Below are 22,386 nucleotides of genomic sequence, written 5' to 3'. Positions count from 1 at the left end.
CTTAGCCACCCTCTTTCTCTTAATATATTGTAAAAACCTTTAGTGTTGTCCTTGATATCCCTCACAAGTTTTATCTTGGATTCCCTTTTTGCAGCTCTTACTACTTTCTTTGTATCCCTTTGCTGTTCTTGATATCTCTCCCAATCCTCAGAATCTCTACTGTTCTTTCTTTTGCCTTTCCTTTGGTTTTATACTATCGCTATTATTTAAGAAAGGAGGGAACAAGGAAACTACAGACCCTGTCTGTTTAACATCAGTTGTGGGGAAGTTACTGGAATCTATCATCAGGGACAGAGTGACTCAGCACTTAAACATATAAGCTGATCAAAGAGAGTCAACATGGATTTGTGAAGGATATATCACGTCTGACTAATCTAGTTGGATTTTTTGAAATCACTAACATGGTGGACAGGGGACTGTCTATGGATGTTGTTTATACGAATTTCCAGAAGGCATCTGATAAGGTTCTGCACAAGAGATTATTAGCAAAAATAAAAGAGTTTGGAATTGGAGGCAACCTTGTGACATGGGTTGGTAAATGGTTGGGAAGTAGGAGACAGAGAGTAGGGATAAAGGGAATATTCTCTGATTGGTGGGATGTGACAAGTGGTATTCTCCGGGAATCTGTACTGGGGCCTCAGCTTTTCAATATATTTATCAATGACTTGGATGAAGGAATAGAGGGGGTTAAATTGGGCCGTGTAGTGTCCATTTCTTTGGCGCTAAACAGGAACGAAGACTCGAAAATGGGGTCCGAGGTGCACATTTCCAATGGGACGCCACCTTGGTAAAGGGGTTTACATGCACGTACCTAATGACTGCCGGACAGTGTAGGGAGAATATGACACGAATCAGTGTGCAACGCTGACCTGAAGCAACCGTTGCCATTTTGCTACTCCAAACTCCAGCCAACTTAAACTCACACAGCTGAACACGACGTTAAACGGCATGAAGGACCCCACACCAGCGCTATTTAAAGGGGTCATGAAGTACGTTCAGGTTAGTTGATGGATGATTTATTCTGGCTGCTGGTGCAATTGTACATGTTTTTGGAGGTTTCCTATACTTGTCTAAAGTTTGAATACTCTATAGGGAGTGGTCTGGCTGGTCTTGCAGTACTTTTAGTGGTATTTAAAATATAGCGCTGAGAAAGGTTGTTTCCAGACATGGGTGACATGGTAAGGCTTCCTCTGCGAATTGAACATGACTGGGAGAATGAAGAGAGGCCACACAGAGCAGGAGAAGATGCTAAAAGAGGGAGAAGGAGGAGCAGGGCACTCAGCAGGAGGCCATATCCAAAGAAGGTCGTCAGCGACCAATTCTCTTACCACAATATCAGCAACGATCAGTGCATCCGACAGCTGCAGTTCATGAAAGAGGTCAAGTGCTGAAGCCACAACTACAGCCTCTAAGCAGGGCAAGGACAGCATTACCTGTGGTTGTCAAGGTAACCGTGACGCTTAATTTTTTACGGCTCTGGCTCCTTTCAGGCTGCTTCTTGGAGATATAAGTAACATCTCGCAGTTTGCAGTGCACTGAAGTATAAGGGTGGTCACTGAGGCCGCTCTGGAGGAGCCCTGCAGTACTCAGCTGAGCAGGTATCGAGATTTGTGGCAGTATGCTGCATGCTGCACAACTTGGCCATTATGAGGGAACAGCCCTTGCCACTGCCTATCAAGCAAGAACCTAGGGAGCATGAGCAAGAGAAGGAGGAAGCGGAGGAGGAGGAGGAAGAGTAAGGGAGGCTACAACCTAGACAGGCCCTATCTGCCAGGGCTTTACCTGATCAGATTATTAATAAGCGATACCAGTAACCTTAACTACACCTCCCCATTCACCAACAGTGCCACATTCCTTACCTTTCCTCTCTCATTGACCATCACATTGTCCTCTTTATGATTACAAATTGGTTCCTCCCTCAGCTCATTGCAGAAATATAAAACAATAATCAAATGCAAATTCAAATCCACATTTATAAATTCACTCATTAAATAATGCATACAAATGAAACTGTTCACCCTTGTGCATTCCCTTAGTGCCTGTCTTTCCTAGTGCTACTAGGAGGTGCTTCCCCAGTGGCTGGAAGATGGGAGGTGGAAGGCTGCAGAACTTCAATTGAAGAGACTGCAGATGGCCTTGGAGGATGATGTCCAGCAGCTCTGGGCCTAAAGGACCCGGCTTCAGACTGCATCATCTGGCATGGGCTGCAGCAATCTGGGCTGGCTGGCTGACAGGCAACAGCAAGAGCACTGGCGGAGTGGCAGGGGTGGGAGTAGGAATTCTGTCATTCTGAGAGAGGACAGCAGGTGGTACCACTGCCACTCACCTGGGGCGGCGCCTCAGCAATCCTGGTGATCTGTTGGAGAACAGATTGCTGGACTGCTGTGACGCCCTGGAAGCCCCTTTAAACAGTGGAACCCAGAGCCACGATGAAAGCAGACTGAGCTTCCAAGGCAGCAGTCAGACCTTTGATGGCAGCTGTGACATCGATCATCAGACGCTACATCATGTTGGATTCCACAGGTGCGCTGATGGAGGTGACCACCCGTTCCATGTTGGAAAGGATGGGCTCCAAGCTCTGCGCAAAGCCCTGTGCCAAGTTGGAGCTGGACTCCTCCATGCCCCCTGACTTTGTGCATAGCTTTCTGGCAGGCTTTCCAGTGCACCAAGCATTTGGTTGTGTATGCCTATCTGCCTTCTTCTGTAACCAGGGCTATCGAAGTCCCCGTCTGACTCCTCTGCAGCAGAACTGGTGCGCGACTTCACCCTCCAGCGAGCTGGGACCTGCGGTATCCTTTCCCCCCCGCCCTGGCTTCTGCTCTCTTGTGCCCAGTGTCTCACCACGTACAGATCCCTCCTCTATCCTAGCCCCTAAAGTATGTGCAGTGTCAGTCTCTGAGCTGATAGCTGCGAGTGTAAGTTCGAGTGATGGTGTCTCTTTAACATCACTGTCTTTTTCCTCTAATTCCTCTGATGGGGAAGATCCCAGTTCTTGAAATAAAAAAAGGACAAGGGTTGGGTTGTGGTGAGGGGAGAGGAGAAAGTAAGAAGCCACACCATCTGCAGCTTGTGAGTCAGAAAAGATTGTGGGATGAGGGAGAAGTGGGAAGCGAGAAGGAGGATTAGATATGCCGAGGTCCTCATCTTTGATCCCTCCAGCATGCCAGTTGCCATGGCCTCAGCGATGCCCCTTCCCATGATGGCCAGCACTGACTCCTCCATGGGGGTTAAAACGTGTAAGTGTGCTTGTCCTCCTCCAGTTGTTCATTGCTGCCTACTGATATGTGCCATCTTCTGTTGCAAGAAAGAGGAAAGTGTGACAGTGAGTGTCCTGCAAGATATTTGGATGATGTGACTGTCATGGTTGAATAGCTGCCAGTATTTGTGTGTCAGCTGTGAGTTGTGGATGTAAGGCTTGCAACATTGTTAAGTGTGTGAGGGTGAGGTAAAGCATATGAATTAAAGGGTTGAGTACTGATTGATAGAGATTGTTGACAAGTGGGTGATGGGGGTGAATTGAATTGATCAATAGATGAGGCTAGTGGTGCAGTAGTTGGTATCCATTTGATGATTGAACTCACTCATCTTGACAACTTGTGTGTGATCATTGAACTTCTTCCTGCACTGCATCCATGTTCTTGGAGCTATGCTTCTGGCATTGATCTCCATCACTGCTTCTCAGCATATGTCTGGAGGGTCTCCTGCCCCCCTGCAGGCACAGGATGTCCCTCCTTCTCTCCACCTCTTGCCCCAAGGCTTCCAGTGCATTATCAAAGAAATCTGGTGCACACTCCCTCGCATGCTCAGCCATTCTTCAATATATTACAGCACAGATTCACTTCACAATTGACTTCAACCACTCCTTGCAGCCACAATGCACCTCCCCTTTAAGAGGTGCAGGCTGCCTTTAAGTACCGCAAGCCACTTGTGATATCGGGACCCCTGATGATGCGTACAGCCAATGAACAGTGCAGGTAGTGCTGGCTTCATGCATCAATCATTTAATCATTTAAACCAACAGGCAGCACCAATTTAACAAATTGCCTGCAGCGCAATGAACAGACCATGATCCCCAAGCACGTTTTCGGAGGTTATCCAATTTAACCCCCAGAGAGTACTATATCCAAGTTTGCAGAGGACACTAAGTTAGGAGGCACAGTAAGTTGTATAGATGGGAGCAGGAAGATAAAAACGGACATAAGCAGATTAAGTAAGTGGGCAAAACTATGGCAGATGGAGTTCAATGTGGGGAAGTGTGATGTCATCCGCTTTGGATCCAAGAAAGACAAATCGGAATATTTTCTTAATGCCGAGAGACTAGAATCTGTGGAGGAGCAATGGGATTTGGGAGTCCAGGTACACAAATCACTAAAAGCTAGTGCATAGGTACAAAACGTAATCAAAAAGGCTAATGGAATGTTAGCCTTTATCTCAAGGGGTTGGAATACAAAGGAGATGAAGTTATGCTTCAGTTGTACAGAGCCTTGGTCAGACCCATCTGGAGTATTGCATTCAGTTTTGAGCACCACACCCCAGGAAGGATATATTGGCCATGGAAAGGGTAAAGCTCAGATTCACCATAATGATACCAGGGCTTAAATTGTTACATTATGAGGACAGGCTGCATAAACCTGGCTTGTATTCCCTTGAGTTTAGAAGTTTGAAGAGTTATCTAATTAAGGAGTTAAAAATGATAATGGGATTCAATATGGTAGATACAGAGAAGTTATTTCCTCTGGTGGGGAAGTATACAACAGGGGGACACAAACTTAAAATTGGAGCTAGGCCATTCAGGAGTGAATTCAGAAAGCACTTTTTTACACAAAAGGTAATCTAGAATTATCTTCTCCAAAAGGCTGTGGATACTGGGTCAATTGAAATTTTCAAGACTAAGATTGACAGGTTTTTATTAGGTAAGGGTATCAAGGGATATAGATCAAAAGGGAGGTAAATGGAGTTAAGCCCCAGATCAATCATTATCTGATTGAATGGCGCAACAGGCTTGAGGGGCTATTCCTATATTCACTGTCACCAAAGGCATTTAGCAGCAATGCCCACTCTCAACCCTCCTCTTTGCACTCAATACAGAAATCCGTACCAACTGAAATATTCATGGAATCAATATAGCTGGTACAAAGTGCACAATCTCTCTCTATGCAGATAATGTCATCCTTTATTCCACAAACTTCTTCACTTCAATCCTTAATATAACTGCCTGCATTAAAGACACTTTAACCTTGTTAGAAAAGAATAAAATAAATTACATTCAAATACGGGCCACGCGGGTAGGTGGGCAGGGACTTCATCCGCCAAAAAAATGTTCCCCTTCAAATGGCCCCTAGTGGGATTTAAATTAAATTAATCCTCGACCACAGTGAATTCTACAAAGCTAGATTCCTGGAAATACTGAAAAATGTGCAGAAGGAGGTGGCTTGCTGAATGCCCCTCACAATCTCCTAACCAGGCAGAATCAGCATTCTGAAAATAAACATCCTACACCTCTATCAAATGCTTCCAAATGGTCTTTGCTGATCTAGACAGACATATTGATAGATTTGTTTTGAAGGGGAAAAAGGAACAGAATTAGCATTGAAAAAAACTTCAGTTACTCAAACACTGAGAAGGGTTCACCCTAGCCAACTGCCGTTATCACTGTTGGGTGACTCAGGTCCAAAGAGTAGTATTGTGAGCAATCACCCTATCAGATTATCCCTGGGTAGTGAGGCGCCAAGCTGCTGCTACCTCCTTTCTACTGCCCAACTCACCTATGTCTCCAATTCCAAAGTCCCCTGCAGTCATACCTCCTTGTCTGAGCCAGGTGTGACCCTGATATCCCATTAACAGTCCAAGGTAGAAATTTCAAATGCTGACACAAGGACCCCCAAAGACTCTCGTATATCACAACAGCATTGTTATTAGATCCTTCAATGCCTCCAATCCCAACTCAGTTAAAATTATATTTTCCACTGCGCCCCTGAGGTAGGGAGAGGAAAAATTGGATAAGATCCTGTTCCTGATCATGAAATGAGTATAGAACTTAAATCCTATCCATTCCCTTTCAGTTCCAGTTTAGGATTTGATTGGGTTCTCCAAAATGTCGTCCATTGAGCTCCTCCAAGCTTAAGTTATTGCCATGGAAAATCACAATTATCCATGGCAACGTATGAATTTAGCGGTTTGGAGCAGAAAACTATAGGTACTTGTCCTTAAGTCATGCCTGAAATGGCATGGTGATCACATAGTCATGGGATCACAAGATACACACAATTGTAAACAATTTTACAACACCAAGTTATAGTCCAACGATTTTTATTTGAAATCTACCTGAGGAAGGAGGAAGCCTCCGAAAGCTTGTAGATTTCAAATAAAAATCGTTGGACTATAACTTGGTGTTGTAAAATTGTTTACAACAGAGGGTGGTTGGAGTCTGGAACTCACTGCCTGAAAGGGTTGTGGAGGCAGGAACCCTCACAACATTCAAGAAGCATTTGGATGAGCACTTGAAATGCCATAGCATACAGGGCTACGGACCAAATGCTGGAATATGGGATTAGATTAGACTGGGCTTGATGGCCGGCGCGGACACGATGGGCCGAAGGGCCTCTATCCGTGCTGTATAACTCTATGACTCTATGACTCTAATTGTCAACCCCAGTCCATCACCGGCATCTCCACATCAAGATATTCACAGGTGAGGAAGGACTTTCAACCTTTTGTTCACCCATCCAGGAAGACCCTATAGCCTTTATTGCCTTTTATTGATTTGAATCCATATCCCCTTGTCTGAATGGTCAGTTTAGTTTGAAGTAATGTTCCAGATTTACCTTTTCCATACTGTAACGATCTTCTATAACTCTATGAGGTCATCTGTCAGTCGCCTTCTTTCAAGGTTGAAGAGGCCAGGTTTCTCCACTGTTTCTTTATAACCAAGTCTTGGGACATGTCCTGGGAGTCTCTTGAATCTTCTTTGAACTGCTTCGAGGGTTTAAATGTTTCCCTTGTGTCTCAGTGACTAGAACCAGACACAGTGTGGTGACCCAGGCCGTTATACAACTTGAGCAGGATTTTTTATCATTTGTAATCTATTGTTTTGGCTGTATAGTTCAGTATTCTATTTCTTAGGTCCCACCCAAGGTTTCTATTTTGGTGCTCTTTCAATTGCACTTGTAGCAGGACATGCTAACTAATCTCAATATATGTTGAATTCTTATCACATTAACATTTTAATATTTCTAAAACAAGATTGACAATAAGTTGATATAAACCTTTCTGTGATAATAAGCATCTTTGCTTCCTTTCTGTCAGCTTCCACATGTTCATATTGTCTGATGGCATGAGTACTCAATCTAAAGCCTTCCTGGTTTTCTGGCTTACAACATCATTTGTCAGATAGAACAACTACATTGACATAATCATTTCTCTTGTCTTCACTGTGGTTGCACTGTTTCCATAGCCACTGTACTTATAGATCAAAATGTTCTGTTAATGTGACTAATGGTTGAAATTATTATGATGCTGAATATCATTCCAGTGCTGGAAACAGTCAGCATCTGTGGAGAATAAAAGACAAGTTAATGTTTCCAGCAGTGTCTGTCTTTAGAACTGAAAAAGGAAAGATGTACAAGTATCTTAATAGAATGAGATAAAAGGAGCAGAAAGGAAAATGCAAGCAAACAACATAAGAACATAAGTATTGGAGCAGGAATAGGCCATACGGCCACTCGAGCCTGCTCCGTCATTCAATCAGATCATGGCTGATCTTCGACCTCAACTCCACTTTCCTGCCCAATCCCCATATCCCTTGATTCCCCTAGAGTCCAAAAATCTATCCATCTCAGCCTTGAATATGTTCAATGACCCAGCATCCACAGCCCTCTGGGGTAGCAAATTGCAAAGATTCACAACCCTCTGGGTGAAGAAATTCCTCCTCATCTCAGTCTTGAATGGCCGACCCCGTGTCCTGCGATTATGCCCCCTAGTTCTAGACTCTCTAGCCAGGGGAAACAATCTCTCAGCAATTACCATGTCAAGCCCTCACATAATCTTACATGTTTCGATGAGATCACCTCTCATTCTTCTAAACTCCAGAGAGAATAGGCCCATTCTACTCAACCTCTCTTCATAGGACAACCCTCTCATCCCAGGAATTAATCTAGTGAACCTTCGTTGCACTGCCTCTAAGGCAAGTATATCCTTCCTTAGATAAAGAGGCCAAAACTGTATGCAGTACTCCAGGTGAGTCTCATCAATGCCCTGTACAACTTGTATGACTTCCTTACTCTTGTACTCCAACCCCCTTGCAATAAAGGCCAACATACCATTTGCCTTCCTAATTGGCTGCTGTATCTGCATGCTAACATTTTGTGTTTCTTGTAAGAGGACACCCAAATCTCTCTGAACACCAACATTTAATAGTTTCTCACCATTTAGAATATATTCTGTTTTTCTATTCTTCCCACCAAAGTGGATAACCTCACATTTCCCCATCTGCCAGTTTCTTGCCCAATCACTTAACCTGTCCATATCCCTTTGCAGACTGTGTGTCCTCCTCACAGCTTACTTTCCCTTCTAGCTTTGCACCCTCAGCAAACTTGGATACACTACACTCTGTCCCTTCATCTAAGTTATTAATACAGATTGTAAATAGCTGTGGCACCCCACTAGTTACAGCCTGCCAACCTGAGAATGACCCGTTTATCCCTACTCTCTGTTTTCTGTCCTTTAACCAATCCTCTATCCATGCTAATATATTACCCCCAACCCCATGAGCCCTTAACTTGTGTAATAACCTTTTATGTGGCACCTTATCAAATATACTATTAAGGAAGTGGTAACAGGGCACTTAGAAGATCATAATATGATTAGGCAGAGTCAACATGGTTTTATGAAAGGGAAATCGTGTTTGACAAATTTATTGGAGTTTTTTGAGGATGTAACTAGCAGGGTAGATAAAGGGAAACCAGTGGATGTCATATATGGCTAAAGGACAGAAAACAGAGAGTAGGAATAAACGGGTCATTGTCATGTTGGCAGGCTGTAACTAGTGGGATGCCGCAGGATCGATGCTAGGGTCTCAGCTATTTACAATCTATGTTAATGAATTAGATGAAGGGACCGAGGGTAATGTATCCAAGTTTGCTGAGGATACAAAGCTAGGTGGGAAAGTAAGCTGTGAGGAGGACACGGAGGGCTCGATTTTCACACCCGCAATCGGGTGCATTCGTGGCGGGGGGGGGGGCTGCGAAAATCCGGGATTCCCAGGGTGGGTCTGGAGCCCGGCTCCAACCCACCCACTTTCGGTTTCCCCAATGACGTGCTGACATGTGCGCGCAGCCCCCGCATATGGGACTCCCGCCGGCAATTAAAGCCGGCGGGGTGCCACTTAAAGTACTTGAACAGGTATTTCAGGTTGTTTACAGACCTGATTGACCTGATATTTTAGGAGGGTTGGGATTTTACAAACAACTGGGATTGTTTCCGTACTGGGGGAAACACTCCCAGTTCAAATGGACGTGTTGCAGCCATCAGCCTGTGGCAGCTGCAAAGGTCCATTTGACAGGTGGGGTGGGGGGGGGGAGATCCTCACTCATTGCAGGAGGCCACTCTGTCACTTGGGACAAAGTTTGGCCTCCACCACCCTCCTCCTAACAATATTCACCAACTTGCACACTTACCCCGGTGTCCAGACACATTTACCTACCTTGCGGACCCCCTCAAACTTCCGGATTGGGGCCGCCGTAGCTGCAGTCATGAACTCCTCAGAGGGTGAACAGCATCACCAGCCACGCCGTCCACCTCTGACATGTGGAGCTCCACAATACAGTGCTGTGACACATCCACCTGCACAGCAGGAGGGAGGGCAACCGCAGAGAGAGATGGGTCGCAGAGGGCACTACCCTTGCCACAGGGTCTACAGACCGAGGCTTAGCTTCCTGGACCTCTCTGAGCAGCAGTGCACAGGGAGGCTCAGAGTCACTCGACATGTAGTCGTGGACATCTGCAGCCTCCTTCATGCCGAGCTGCTCCCGGCTGGCCCGAGCACCATCTTCTTACCTGTCACTGTCAAAGTCACCACTGCCCTCAAAAACTTCTCCTCCGCATCCTTCCAGGGTGCCACCAGGGACATCGCCGACGTCTCTCAGTCGTCTGCACAAAAGAGTCCTGCAAATACACCTACACCCACTCTGCAGTGACACAATGGGTGGCATCAAGTGTGCGTGTTCATGGTGAACCCCATGAAAGGGACCTATTCCACAAGCCGGTCAAGAATGGGCAAGATGTGGCAGTAGTGGTGATAATAATAATATTTATTGTGCCTGTGAAAGAAAACAAATATAAATAAAAAACACGACAAATCATCAGACACCCTTGTGCATTCCCTTTTTGCTCACAAAACCTTCGCCTTGCGTTTCTGGGAACCCCTACGTGGTGCTACCCCTGTGGCTTCAGCAGAGGTAGTGGCAGGTTGCTCTTGTCCATGCCCTGACCAATGAGATGCTTTGGGCCAATGCTGTCTGGGTTTGGGTGCCCGTGAGGGCCCCTCCAAAGACTGCTCCATCTGCACCTGTGCAGGGGCAGACTCGGCCACCTGGAGAGGAGGCAGCATTGCGGGTACTGGTTGAGAGGGGGGCAATGGGTGAGACCTGGGAGCGCTATGAGTGGTGTCCCCACTTCCATGTCCCCTTTCACCATCATCCCTCTCCTGGCCCAGGCCCACATCACTCCTTGCACCCTGCTGGACGGCAGTTTGGAGGACTTGTGTGAGGCCTTGGAAGGCCACCTGTAAAGTATGTCAGCCTGTTCAAGGCGGCAGAATGTTGCTCACCCTGAATCCGAACAGTTGTTGTCAGGGCCTGAATGGACTCATTGTTGAGCCGTGCTTGACGTTCGAGGGAGGCTAGCCTTTCCTCCATTGCAGACATTCCCGCACCTACCCGCGACACTATCTCAGAGATGCCTTCACGTCCCTGCGACACTATCTCGGAGATACCCTCCTATACCTGTGCCACCATTCCCCTCATGCAGGAGTTGGACTCCTCCATCCTCTGCGCGATTGTGGAGAGTGCGTGTGGCACCTGTTCCAGTACCTCAGCAATGTGCTGCTGCCCCTCGATAACTCTCCTTTTCATGGCTGGCCCCCAGGGTTCAGTATCTGCGTCCAGCTGAGCAAAGCCTGGAGAAGAGTGCTCCCACCGACGCGGACTCTCCACGGCTGCCCCTGCCACCAAGGTCTGCTCCTGCTCACGTGTGTGTTGACTCACCATGTGCGAGCCCAACTAAGTGAGGACGGGGACCCACCAAGGTGTGTGTATCTGCGCTGGTGGATGAATGGCTCAGATGTGACGATGGACCCTCAGAGACCGGCAGGTCCTCTGAGGAATCGCCCTCCATGGTCACGGCGCTGGCAGATGGCCCTGCAAGAGAACAGAAAGCAATATTAAGCATGTGGACAGATGTTGAGGTGCTGCAGATGCCAAGTGATGCTAAGATCATTCGCTATCATGAGTGCTGAATGTTAGCTTTCTGTCACCGGCCACTTGTGCAATCCCAGCCTCGGCATCCGCCACGGACAGGCACTCCAGCGTGCGGCTGATGTCCAATGCCTGCTGCTCCGCGTCCGTTAGGACCACCTGGTGTGGCGGGCCCCCTCCGGTCCGTGTCCTCTCCCGGGCGTTCTGGCATCTCTTCTCCGATCAAGGCAAAACACAGAGGCGTGATTGAGTGATGGTTGCATGGTGAGCCGCTGCATGCATTGGTGTGGGTGGGGTTGAGCGTGAGGGAGATGCATGGGAGAGTGCGTGTGCAACATAGCCATGATATTGTATGAGGATTGGGTTGCGTGGTAGTGTTCGAATGGAGGCAGGGGCGGTGAGTACGTGCAGGCAAGGTGAGGATGATAGTTGAGTGGATGTGAGGAGTGATGCGAGAGCGTTGTGGTGGCAGTGCAGAAGGAGTTGTGTGGTGGTGGAGGTGATGTGGAAGACGGAGTGTGGGAGAATGCGTAAGTATACTCACTTTGGCTGACCTGGTTAGGTCATTAAATCTCTTCCTGCACTGGACCCAGGTTCGTGGCACATTGCCGCAGCTGGTGACCTCCTCGGCCACCTCCAGCCAGGCCTTCTTCGTGGTGGAGGGAGGGCACTTCCTCTCATCGGACGGGAAAAATATTTCCCTCCTCCTCCTCACCCCATCCAGCAACAGCTGGAGTGAGGAGTCTGAAAATCTTGGGGCAGCCTTCCCTCTGGCCTGCTCCATGGTTCAGTATTGGTTGTTTGCTGCAGGAGGAGCATTGGTGGACTACCCCTTTAAATAGGGCTCCTCCAGCTGACAGACCTTGCTGCGCATGCGCAGTCCGCCCCTCCGCGCAGCTTACCAGCGGGAAATCCGGAAGCACAGGTAAGTGGCTCCAATTAGCCTGTAACTGATTTCACCGGGCGTGTTACCCACGCGCCCAGTCGACCCCCCGCTGAGAACCCACCGCCCTGCTAATATCGAGCCCATAGAGTCTGCAAAGGGATATAGACAGATGAAGTGAGTGGGCAAGAAACTGGCAGATGGAGTATAATGTGGAGAAATGTGAGGTTATTCACTTTGGTAGAAAGAATAGAAAAACAGAATATTTTTTAAATGGTGAGAAACTATTAAATGTTGGTGTTCAGAGAGACTGGGGTGTCCTCGCTTTTGTGGTGTATATTAATGATTTGAACTTAAATGTAGAGGGCATGATCAAGAAGTTTGTAGATGAGACAAAAATTGGCTGTGTGTTTGATAGTGAGGAGGAAAGCTGTAGACGACAGGAAGATATCAATGGACTGGTCAAGTGGGCAGAAAAGTGGCAAATGGAATTCAATCCGGAGAAGTGTGAGGTAATACATTTGGGGAGGGCAAACAAGGCAAGGGATTACATAGTAAATGGGAGGATACTGAGAGGTGTAGAGGAAGTGAGGGACTTTGGAGTGCATGTCCACAGATCCCTGAATGTCGCAGGACAGGTAGATAAGGTGGTTAAGAAGGCATACAGGATACTAACCTTTTATTAGCCGAGGCATAGAATATAAGAGCAGGGAGGTTATGCTAGAACTGTATAAAGCACTAGTTAGGCCACAGCTTGTGTACTGCGTACAGTTCTGGTCACATTACAGGAAGGATGTAATTGCACTACAGAGGGTACAGGATGTTTACGGGGATGTTGCCAGGACTGGAGAATTTTAGCTATGATGAAAGATTGGATAGGCTGGGGTTGTTTCCTTTGGAACAGAGAAGGCTGAGGGGTGATTTAATTGAGGTGTATAAAATTATGAGGGGCCTAGATAGAGTGGATAGGAAGGACCTATTTCCGTTAGCAGAGAGGTCAATAACCAAGGGACATAGATTTAAAGTGATTGGTAGAAGGATTAGAGGGGAGCTGAGAAAAAACTTTTTCACCCAGAGGATGGTGGGAGTCTGGAACTCACTACCTGAAAGCGTGGTAGAGGCAGAAACCCTCATCACATTTAAAAAGTACCTGGATGTGCACTTGAATTGCCATAACTCACAAGGCTACGGACCAAGTGCTGGAAAGTGTGATTAGGCGAGGTGGCCCATTTTTGGCCGGCGCGGACACGATGGGCTGAATGGCCTCCTTCTGTGCCGTAAAGTTTCCATGTTTCTATGATTCGAGACTTGCACTCATCCATAACTCTGATGTCCATATCTTAACTCACACCAATTCCCATTCATACATCACCCCTGTGCTCGCTGACCTACATTGGCTCCCAGTCCAGCAATGCCTCGATTTTAAAATTCTCATCCTTATTTTCACATCCCTCTATGACCTCGCCCCTCCCTATCTCTGTGACCTCCTCCAGCCCTAGAACCCTCCGAGCTCTCTGTGCTCCTCCAATTCTGGCTTGTTGCGCATTCCTGATTTTAATCGCTCCACCATTAGTGGCCATGCCTTCAGCTGTCTGGGTCCTAAGCTCTGAAATTCCCTTCCTAAACCTCTCTGCATCTCTACTTCTCTCTCCTCTTTTAAGATGCTCCTAAAACCTACCTCTTTGACTAAGCTTTTAGTCACCTGTCCTAAGATCTCCTTATGTGGCTCAGTGTCAAATTTTGTTTGATAATCGTTCCTGTAAAGCACCTTGGGACATTTTACTATGTTAAAGGCACTATATAAATGCAATTTGTTGTTGTTATTGCCCCTCTTCCTTTATGGCATCACAGGAGCAAGTTATATCAGGTATGTGGTACCATGCTTACAAACTAATTGGTGGGGAGAGAAATTGTGATTAATTTTTGGAGTCATTTGAAATATTTTACATTTTGGATCTAAAATGACAAAAAGAAAACACAAAAATAAAAAAATGGTTATCTTCTAGAGAATGCGTAGTGCCATTGATGGGTGAAGCAGGAGCACGGAGTCATCCAATTTACTCAGGGACAAAGAAAGCATAGACTTTGGACCCAGCAAAAGGATATTTCCTTTTCCATAGAAAAGCAATAAAAAAATTTAGACAAAAACTACGAGCTCCCCTGATGGCTCAGTAGGTAGCAAGCTCCCCACCCTGGCTGGTAGAGAAATATCCAGGAATGAGATCAGATAAAATGGGTACATGCACATCATTGCTGAAAAACCAGATCACCATAGCAGCTCCAACCAGATCACAGGAAAGGTCATAGAGACTCATTTAAAAGGGAACCTCAATTACTTTCTCTTAGGGTAAGAGGGAGGGAGAGAGAAAATGGATGAATTTCCATGAGGGTATTCCTGCTCATCCGTCGTAACTTTGGCAGAACAGCCGTAGAAAACCCAGAAAAATGGCGTGAACCATACAGGCCAGAAGGTCTCAAGTCGAATTACTAGCTTGTGCAAAGTTAGTTGACAGCTCTATCACTGCCTCTTGATAACCTTCAGATATCTGAGTTACTGCTCTTCAGTCAATCCCACACAGTTGTGTCTGCGATGGTATACCCAATGGGGTGGGACTGGACTGTACGCCCGACATGCCTTCTGACATCTCTGGCAGTCCCTTCCTGGTCTTGCTCAGCAAAGTGCAGTGTTAGGGTAGCACTGAAAACCATACCAATTGTGGACAGAGTTCATTATCTTGAAGCTCTACTGTGCACCTGTCACTGTCAGCGAGCAGTATACTGCTGCTGCTGTAATGCCCAATATTGGGTGTTAGAAATATATTACATGTGTGATACCTGAGTCTTGCAATATAGTGTGTTTAGCCCTTGATCAGCTATAATCCTAGTAATAAAAAGCTCAACCAACTGAACTCAGGTCTTTGGCATTTTAGAGCATGGAAGCCGTTTGCCTTCAACAGTAATTTGGCAGCATGTGTTATTTTGTCGGAAAATACAAGTTATTCTGCACTCCCGATGTTACTCCACATTAACTCTGAAATATGCAGGCAACAGAGCTAATGCCAACAGTGATTTCCAGGTGAATATATTGAATGCTTATCACATGACATTTTTATATTTTTGATACAAGATGATACAAACCTCCCAATTTAAAACCTTTCTAGTTTTATGGGCTACGCCACTTGCCATGTTGAGATGCCAGAGCTCTACTACGCTTGCAAATCGGCAACTGACTGTGCTTTTGTCAAGCTTATGTTTGACATCAGGATGATGCTGGATCTCATTGTGAGGCTTACAGTTTCATGTGTGAGATATGAATAATCCAGGATCAACTGCGATTGAGAATTGGTTTCACATGCTTTCCTGAAGAAGGTTTTCAACAAATGATACTTTATGAAGACAAAGATATGGGTAAATCTAATTAAGACAAAAAGATCATGATATTCATCAGATTTTTGAGGTCCAGAAAGATCCATATTTCCAATCAGTTGCTAGAACTTTAAAAGCAGCAATATTGGGTACATTTTGCCAAGTATTACATTTCTCACCATCCAGTATCCTTTACGGCATCACAGCAGCATTTTACATCAGGCATGTAGTGCCATGGATACAGTAGCAAGCTGAGAGGGAATTAAGTGAGGAGAGCTTGTGATTATTTGAAATAACTGAAATATTTGGATGTTCACCTTTGGAGAATGGGCAGCCGCATTAACAGATGATGAGGGCTGAGGGAGATGGTGTAGAATCAGACAATCAATCTTACTCGATGACACAAGCATGGACCTTTAATCCCTGCACCAGGGTATTTATTTCCCACAGGAAAAAAAACAAAAAGAAAAATACAGTACCACCTCCAGGCTTTCTTCTTTGAAGGGGGCAGTTCTCACAGTTCCTGCAGACATTTTCTATGGAACAGCAGTCAGACTCCAGTCTAAATGATATATTAGTCCTTTAAGTTCAGCAGCCCTTTAAGAACTGCTGCACTCCTCATTCCCTGCCCACCAGTTGCCATAGCATTCTTTGCACATCAAGGACAACAGGAAAAAAAGCATATTCAAAGTATTTAAATGAAGTGATTCACTGATGCTCCAGTTGCAAGTGGGTACATGGGAGTGCATAGAGCATGGCCAGTTGTTCACAAACAGGCTGTTATGTTGCATAAACCTGACTTGTATTCCTTTGAGTATTGGAGATTGAGGGGTGATCGGATCAAGGTGTTCAAAATGTTAATAGGATTTGACAGGGTAAATACAGAGAAATTATTTCCTCTGGTGGGGAAATCAAGACATAATATTAAAATTAGAGCTAGGTCATTCAGGAGTGAAATCAGGAAGCACTTTATCACACAAAGAATAATAGAAATCTGGAACTCTGTCCCCCCAAAAGGCTGTGGATGCCAGGACAATTGGAGCTTTCAAGACTGAGGTAGATGTATTTCTGTTAGGTAAGGGTATCAATTGATATGGAGCAAAGGCGGGTAAATGGAGCAGGCTTGAGGGGCTGAATGGCCTACTTCTGTTCCTAATGCTCCTATGTTCCTATGAGTAAAGAGACTGTGTGGGGTAGCAGATCGGTAAAAGGACAGTCCCAAATTTAATTCTTGGTTTGTGCTGTCTTAGTTGAACTCAGCCTGGGCAATATTTGAGATTGGCTTGATATTTCTGCTGCTGATTATGAAGGGAGTGTGAAGATTGAATCTTCCCCAATTCTTTTTTTGTTCTATTTTAGGGCTTATGTTAGGTTCTGTAAAACCTTATCTATTCTGCTATTGAGCTCCTCCAAGCTTAAGATATTGTTATGAAAAATTACAATTTTTCAAGTGTTGTTTCAATTCATAGGGTCAGAAAACTGCAGGCACATTTCCTTGATAAGCCTGATGCGGCATGATGATTGCAATATTCTTAGGCCCCACCCAAAGCTTCCACCTGTGGAGATCTCTCAATTCCATTCCCAGCAGGAAGCATTTATAAAAGTGTTAACTAGCCTCTAGGTGTCAAATTCTATGACGTTAACATTTTAATATTTCTGTTAAAGGATTGACAACAAACTTTCTGTGACGATTACTAACTCTATTTCCTCTTTGTCAACTTCTATATGTTTATATTCTTTGATAGCTTTACTGCCCAATCTAAAGCTTTTTTTGGTATCCTTAGCTGCAACATCACTTGTCAGATAGAACAGCTACCTTGAGGTAATCATTTCTGCTCTGTTTACTGTGGCTGGACTGTTTCCATAGACACTACATTGGCAGGTCAACAACTTAATGCTTTTGTGGCTGATGTTTGACATTATCACGATGCTGGATCTCATTGTGAGGCATGTAATGTGATACAGTCTCACCCTGTGGCACATGAGATAATATTGGATCAAACCATGAATAGGAACTGGATTCACACATTTTTCTATAGGATATTTTCAACAACTGATTCCTTTGTGAAAAGTTATGTTTAAATCTAATTATGCCACAGTATAATACAACATTTATCAGATTGTCTATTAAGATCCCTGCTTCTAAACAGTTACAAGCACAGGATACGGTTTGCCAGGTGTTACTGCTCTGGCGGTCAAATGCGTCTCATCCTTTATGATATCACAGTAACATTTTAAGGTGTGTGGTATCATGGAGACAGTAACAAGCTGAGAGGGAGGTTGATGAGAAGAGAGAGCCTGTAATTAATTGTTGTGGTTGTTTGAAGTAGTTTCAATATTTGGATATAAAATGCAAAAGGAAGTACAATAAAAAATATAAGTTGTTAATCTCTACAGAATGGGCAAAATGTAATGAGGGAGATGGTGTAGATTTGGACAGCCGATCTCACCCAGTGGCACAAGCAGTCAGGAGAGGGCAAATTTTCTATTCCACATAGTTGATGGTGCCAATGTGGAACCGGCTAACAGCGGCCAAGAAACAGGGAGACGATCCATATTGCTGGATCCCTTGAAAGGTCATCAACCTGAAACATTAGGGTAAATTTTAACATACTGGTGGGATCTCAGCGGGGAGGGGGTCAACACGTGGATGGGAAACCGGGAAAATTTTTTCATGCTTTCTCTCGAGCAATTGCAACTCAACTGAAGGTCCTTAATGTGACTTCCAGGTTTTGCGTGTCCAAGCTGCACAGCTGGCGCCCTGCGCACCTGAATGACGTGCAGGGACCCGGATTATTTAAAGGGACATTACAACCATGGGTTTTGAGGGAGGATGGAGAAATCCACAAACATGGAGCAGCAAAGGACTCGGCCAGCACCCTGGTTCAGTGACTCTTCGCTGGAATTGCTGTTAGCCGGTGTGAGGAGCAGGGGGCAAACTGTTTACCTGACAGATAGGAGGAAGTGCTCTGCCTCTGCCATGAAGAAGGCCTGGCTCGTGGTGGCAGAGGAGGTGACCAGCAGGAGCACAATCTCAAGGACTTGGATGCAGTGCTGGAAGCGCTTCAATGACCTAACCAGGTCAGGAAAAGTGAGTACAGTTACTGATTCACCTGCATTCTGCGGCGCACATTACCACCCCCCCCATCTCACTCTGCCCTGCGAAGCCTACTCCATCACATCACTCCTCACAACCACTTAAGACTCAGTATCAAGTTACCTTCACTTTCAGTGCACTTCCTCACCTCCTCATTTGTGCACCCACCACTCCCACTCACCCCAATCTCGATGCAACGTGATGAATCTGTCCGATACTCACCCTCTGATGCATCAGTTTCATTGTCAGCCTGACCCAGAGCAATATATCCATTGGGTGACCCTGTCACACACATCTGTACTTTCTCCACTTGTCAGAGAAGAGAGCGCAAAGTACAAGGGAGAGGAGTCGGACTGGAGGGAGGCCATCACAAAAGTGGCCCTGACGGAGGCAGAGGAGGAGGCCTTGGAGCTCAGCCGCACAGTGGAATGCCTGGCTGGGGGAGATGGCAAGACTGGCACCCTGCAAACGGATGGTGACAGAATTTTAACATCCACTACACACAACATGAATTGATGTTATCAATGATTGACCTGTTGCACACCTCAGGATGCTCATTGCAACATCACTTCTGAGATGATTCTTAATATTGCTGCATGTTCTCTTCAAGGATTGCTGAGGGACCACACAACCTGGATGAGGGCGATTCCTCAGAGGAGCTCCATGCCTCTGAAGGCGCACCATCACATCATAGCAAGCCATGCACCAGCGCAGATACTTACACCTTGTTGGGTCATATTAGAGAGTTAGTTGGGTTGTCACTTGGTGATTCACAAGTGAGCACGAGCAGACACTGGTGGCAGGGGCAGCTGTGGAGAGTCCGCATCGGTGGGTGCAATCCTCTCCAAGCTCTGCTCAGCTGGACACAGTTGCTGAACCCTGGGTACATCCTTGAGAAGGAGAATGATAGAGGTACGGATGCACATTTGCGACATACTGGAAGACATGTCAAGCACTCTCTCCACAATTGCGGAGAGGATGGAGGAGTCCACCTCCAGCATTAGTGGACTGGTGATGCAGGTAAGTGCGGGAATGTCTGTGATGGAGAGAATGGCAGCCTCCATTGAGCTTCAAGTACGGCTCACAAATGAGTCCATTCAGGCCCTGATAACAGCCGTGCGGACTCAGGGTGATCAATATTCTGCCGCCTTAAACAGGCAGACAGATATTTTAGCTGTGCCCTTACAAGGCATCACAGATGTCCTCCAAGCTATTGTCCAGCAGAGATAGGAGTGATATGGCTGTGGCCCTGGAGAGGGATGATGGCGAAAGGGGACATGGAAATGGGGACTCCACTCAAAGCGCTCCCACGTCTCACCCATTGTCCCCTCCTCAACCAGTACCTGATATGCTGCCTCCCCTCCCGATGGCCGAGTCTGCCGCTCCACAGGTGCAGGTGGAGCAGTTTTTGGCGGGCCCTCTTGGGCACCAAAACCCAGATGGGATAGGCCGAGAGCATCTCAGCAGTCAGTGCAGGGACCTGAGCAATCTGCCACTACCTCTGCTCAAGCCACAGGGGATGCACCATGTAGAAGTGGTAGGAACAGGAAGGCGAAGGCTTTGTGATCACCAAGGGTATGCATAAGGGTGTCTGACTAAATGTCATGTTTTTCATTTCTCTTTGTCTTTTGTTACATTCACAATAAATGTTATCATTGTCACCACCACTGCCACATCTTGTCCATTCTTGAATGCCTTTCGTGAAAGCGCCCTTGCATGCGCCTTACCATGAACGGCGAGACTTGATGTCACCCATTGGGCACATTTACAATGGGTGTATGTGTGGTAGTAGGACTGTTTTGTGTGGGGGGTGGGTACTGGTGTTGGTGGTCGTGGTCGTTCCAGGCGGTCTGACTACTTCACTATCTTCACTTTGCAGATCTCCTTGTGAGAATCTATCAAATATGAGTGATTCCCTGGCATCACGAGCAGCCAGGTGTGCCGCTGCTCTACTGATGGGTTGCCCATTCTCCTCCTCCTCCTCCTCCTCCTCTTCAATGTTGATGGCAGATGCGGATGCTTCATAAGCACATGGTACCTCATCCACCTGTAACCCTCTCTGTTGAGCGATATTGTGCAGGATGCAACACACGACTTTTATTCCACACACCCTCGCCAGTGAGTACTGAAGGGCTCCCTCACATGGATCCAGGTGCATCTTCAGCATTCCTATGGCTTATTCAATGACAGACCTGATGGTGATGTGACTGTCATCGTCCGGTTGCTGTGCCTCACTGGCGGGATTTCTCAGAGGTGTCATGAGCCATGTCTGCAGGGGTGTCTCTTGTCTCCAAGGAGCCAGCCCTTAAGTCTGTCTTGTGCGTGGAAGAGGGCTGGGATGTTGGATTTGTGCAAAATGAAGGAATCATGGCAGCTGCTACAGAATTTGCATACATCTGCAGAAACTTCTTCCGGTGATCGCAAACCAACTGTGCATTGATGGAGTGATATCCTTTTCAGGTGATGAACAGACCTGGCTCATGTGCAAGTCCTCAGATTGCTAACTGTGTGCAATCAATTGTGCCCTGGACCCATGGGAAGCCAGCCAAAGAGTGGAAACCCACTGCACTCTCAGACTGGCTGATATCGTCGATGGGAAGTTGACGTAGTTGGATGCCCTGGTAAACAAGCCATCTGTGACCTGTTGTATACATTTATGTGCAGACGACTAAGAGATCTTGGTGATGTCACCGGTGGTGCGCTGGAAGGATCCAGAGGTGAAGAAATTGAGGGCAGTGGTGACTTTACGGCGGGCAATACCTGGCCACCAGGCCCAGCCTGGAGCAGCTCTGCATGAAGGAGTGTGTAGATGTCTACGACCACCTGGCGCATAAGGAGTGCTAAAAGGAGCAGATCTTTAACACTTACCGTGACCAGTCAGGACCTCCCGCCTCGCCTCGCAGCCAACAGCTTGGGCCTCCCCTCACTCACTCACTGTTAAATTGAAGTCGTGCGGCTGATGATGTCATAAAGCCAAGACTTTTGAGTGTTAATTAGGCCCCCGCCTGCCTTTTTTGGGACTGTCGTCAATGGCCTGATATGTGTTTGTTAAAGTTTAATTGGCTGTGAATGGTGATGGGTTAGGTTGGGTTGCTCAATCCTGAATTTTGAACCTCCCCCTCGACTGTCTCCCACCCATTAGGGGTGGGGTGGGGGGGGGGGTTAAAATTGAGGCCATAATATCTCAATTTAATGACTGATTCACCCTTATCAGCTCCCGAAGCTACTGTAATGGGGACAGTTGCATGTGAGCAGGGATTTGTTATGGGACTCAGTTCTAAAACAGTATGTGGAGGAAACTACACAATATTGGATTTGGTACTAACTAAAGAGGTGGGGGTGATAAACTAAATAGTAGTACAGGAACACTGGGAACTAGTGACTATAATGTAACTAATTTCAGGGTAGAGAGGAGGATGGAACATAAAAAGAAGTCTATTAAGGAGGTCAATTTTGGACAATCTGATTTTGATGTTTGATGGAATGCATGAAAACATTAAAATGGGAACAAATATTTATAGGAAAGATGTGGAATAAAAATGTGAACATTTTAACAGGATTTTTTTAAG

This window comes from Heptranchias perlo, chromosome 8, assembly GCF_035084215.1.
Source record: "Heptranchias perlo isolate sHepPer1 chromosome 8, sHepPer1.hap1, whole genome shotgun sequence".
Lineage (NCBI taxonomy): Eukaryota > Metazoa > Chordata > Chondrichthyes > Hexanchiformes > Hexanchidae > Heptranchias > Heptranchias perlo.
The sequence above is the reverse complement of the archived record's forward strand: the minus strand, read 5'-3'. Positions refer to the sequence as shown.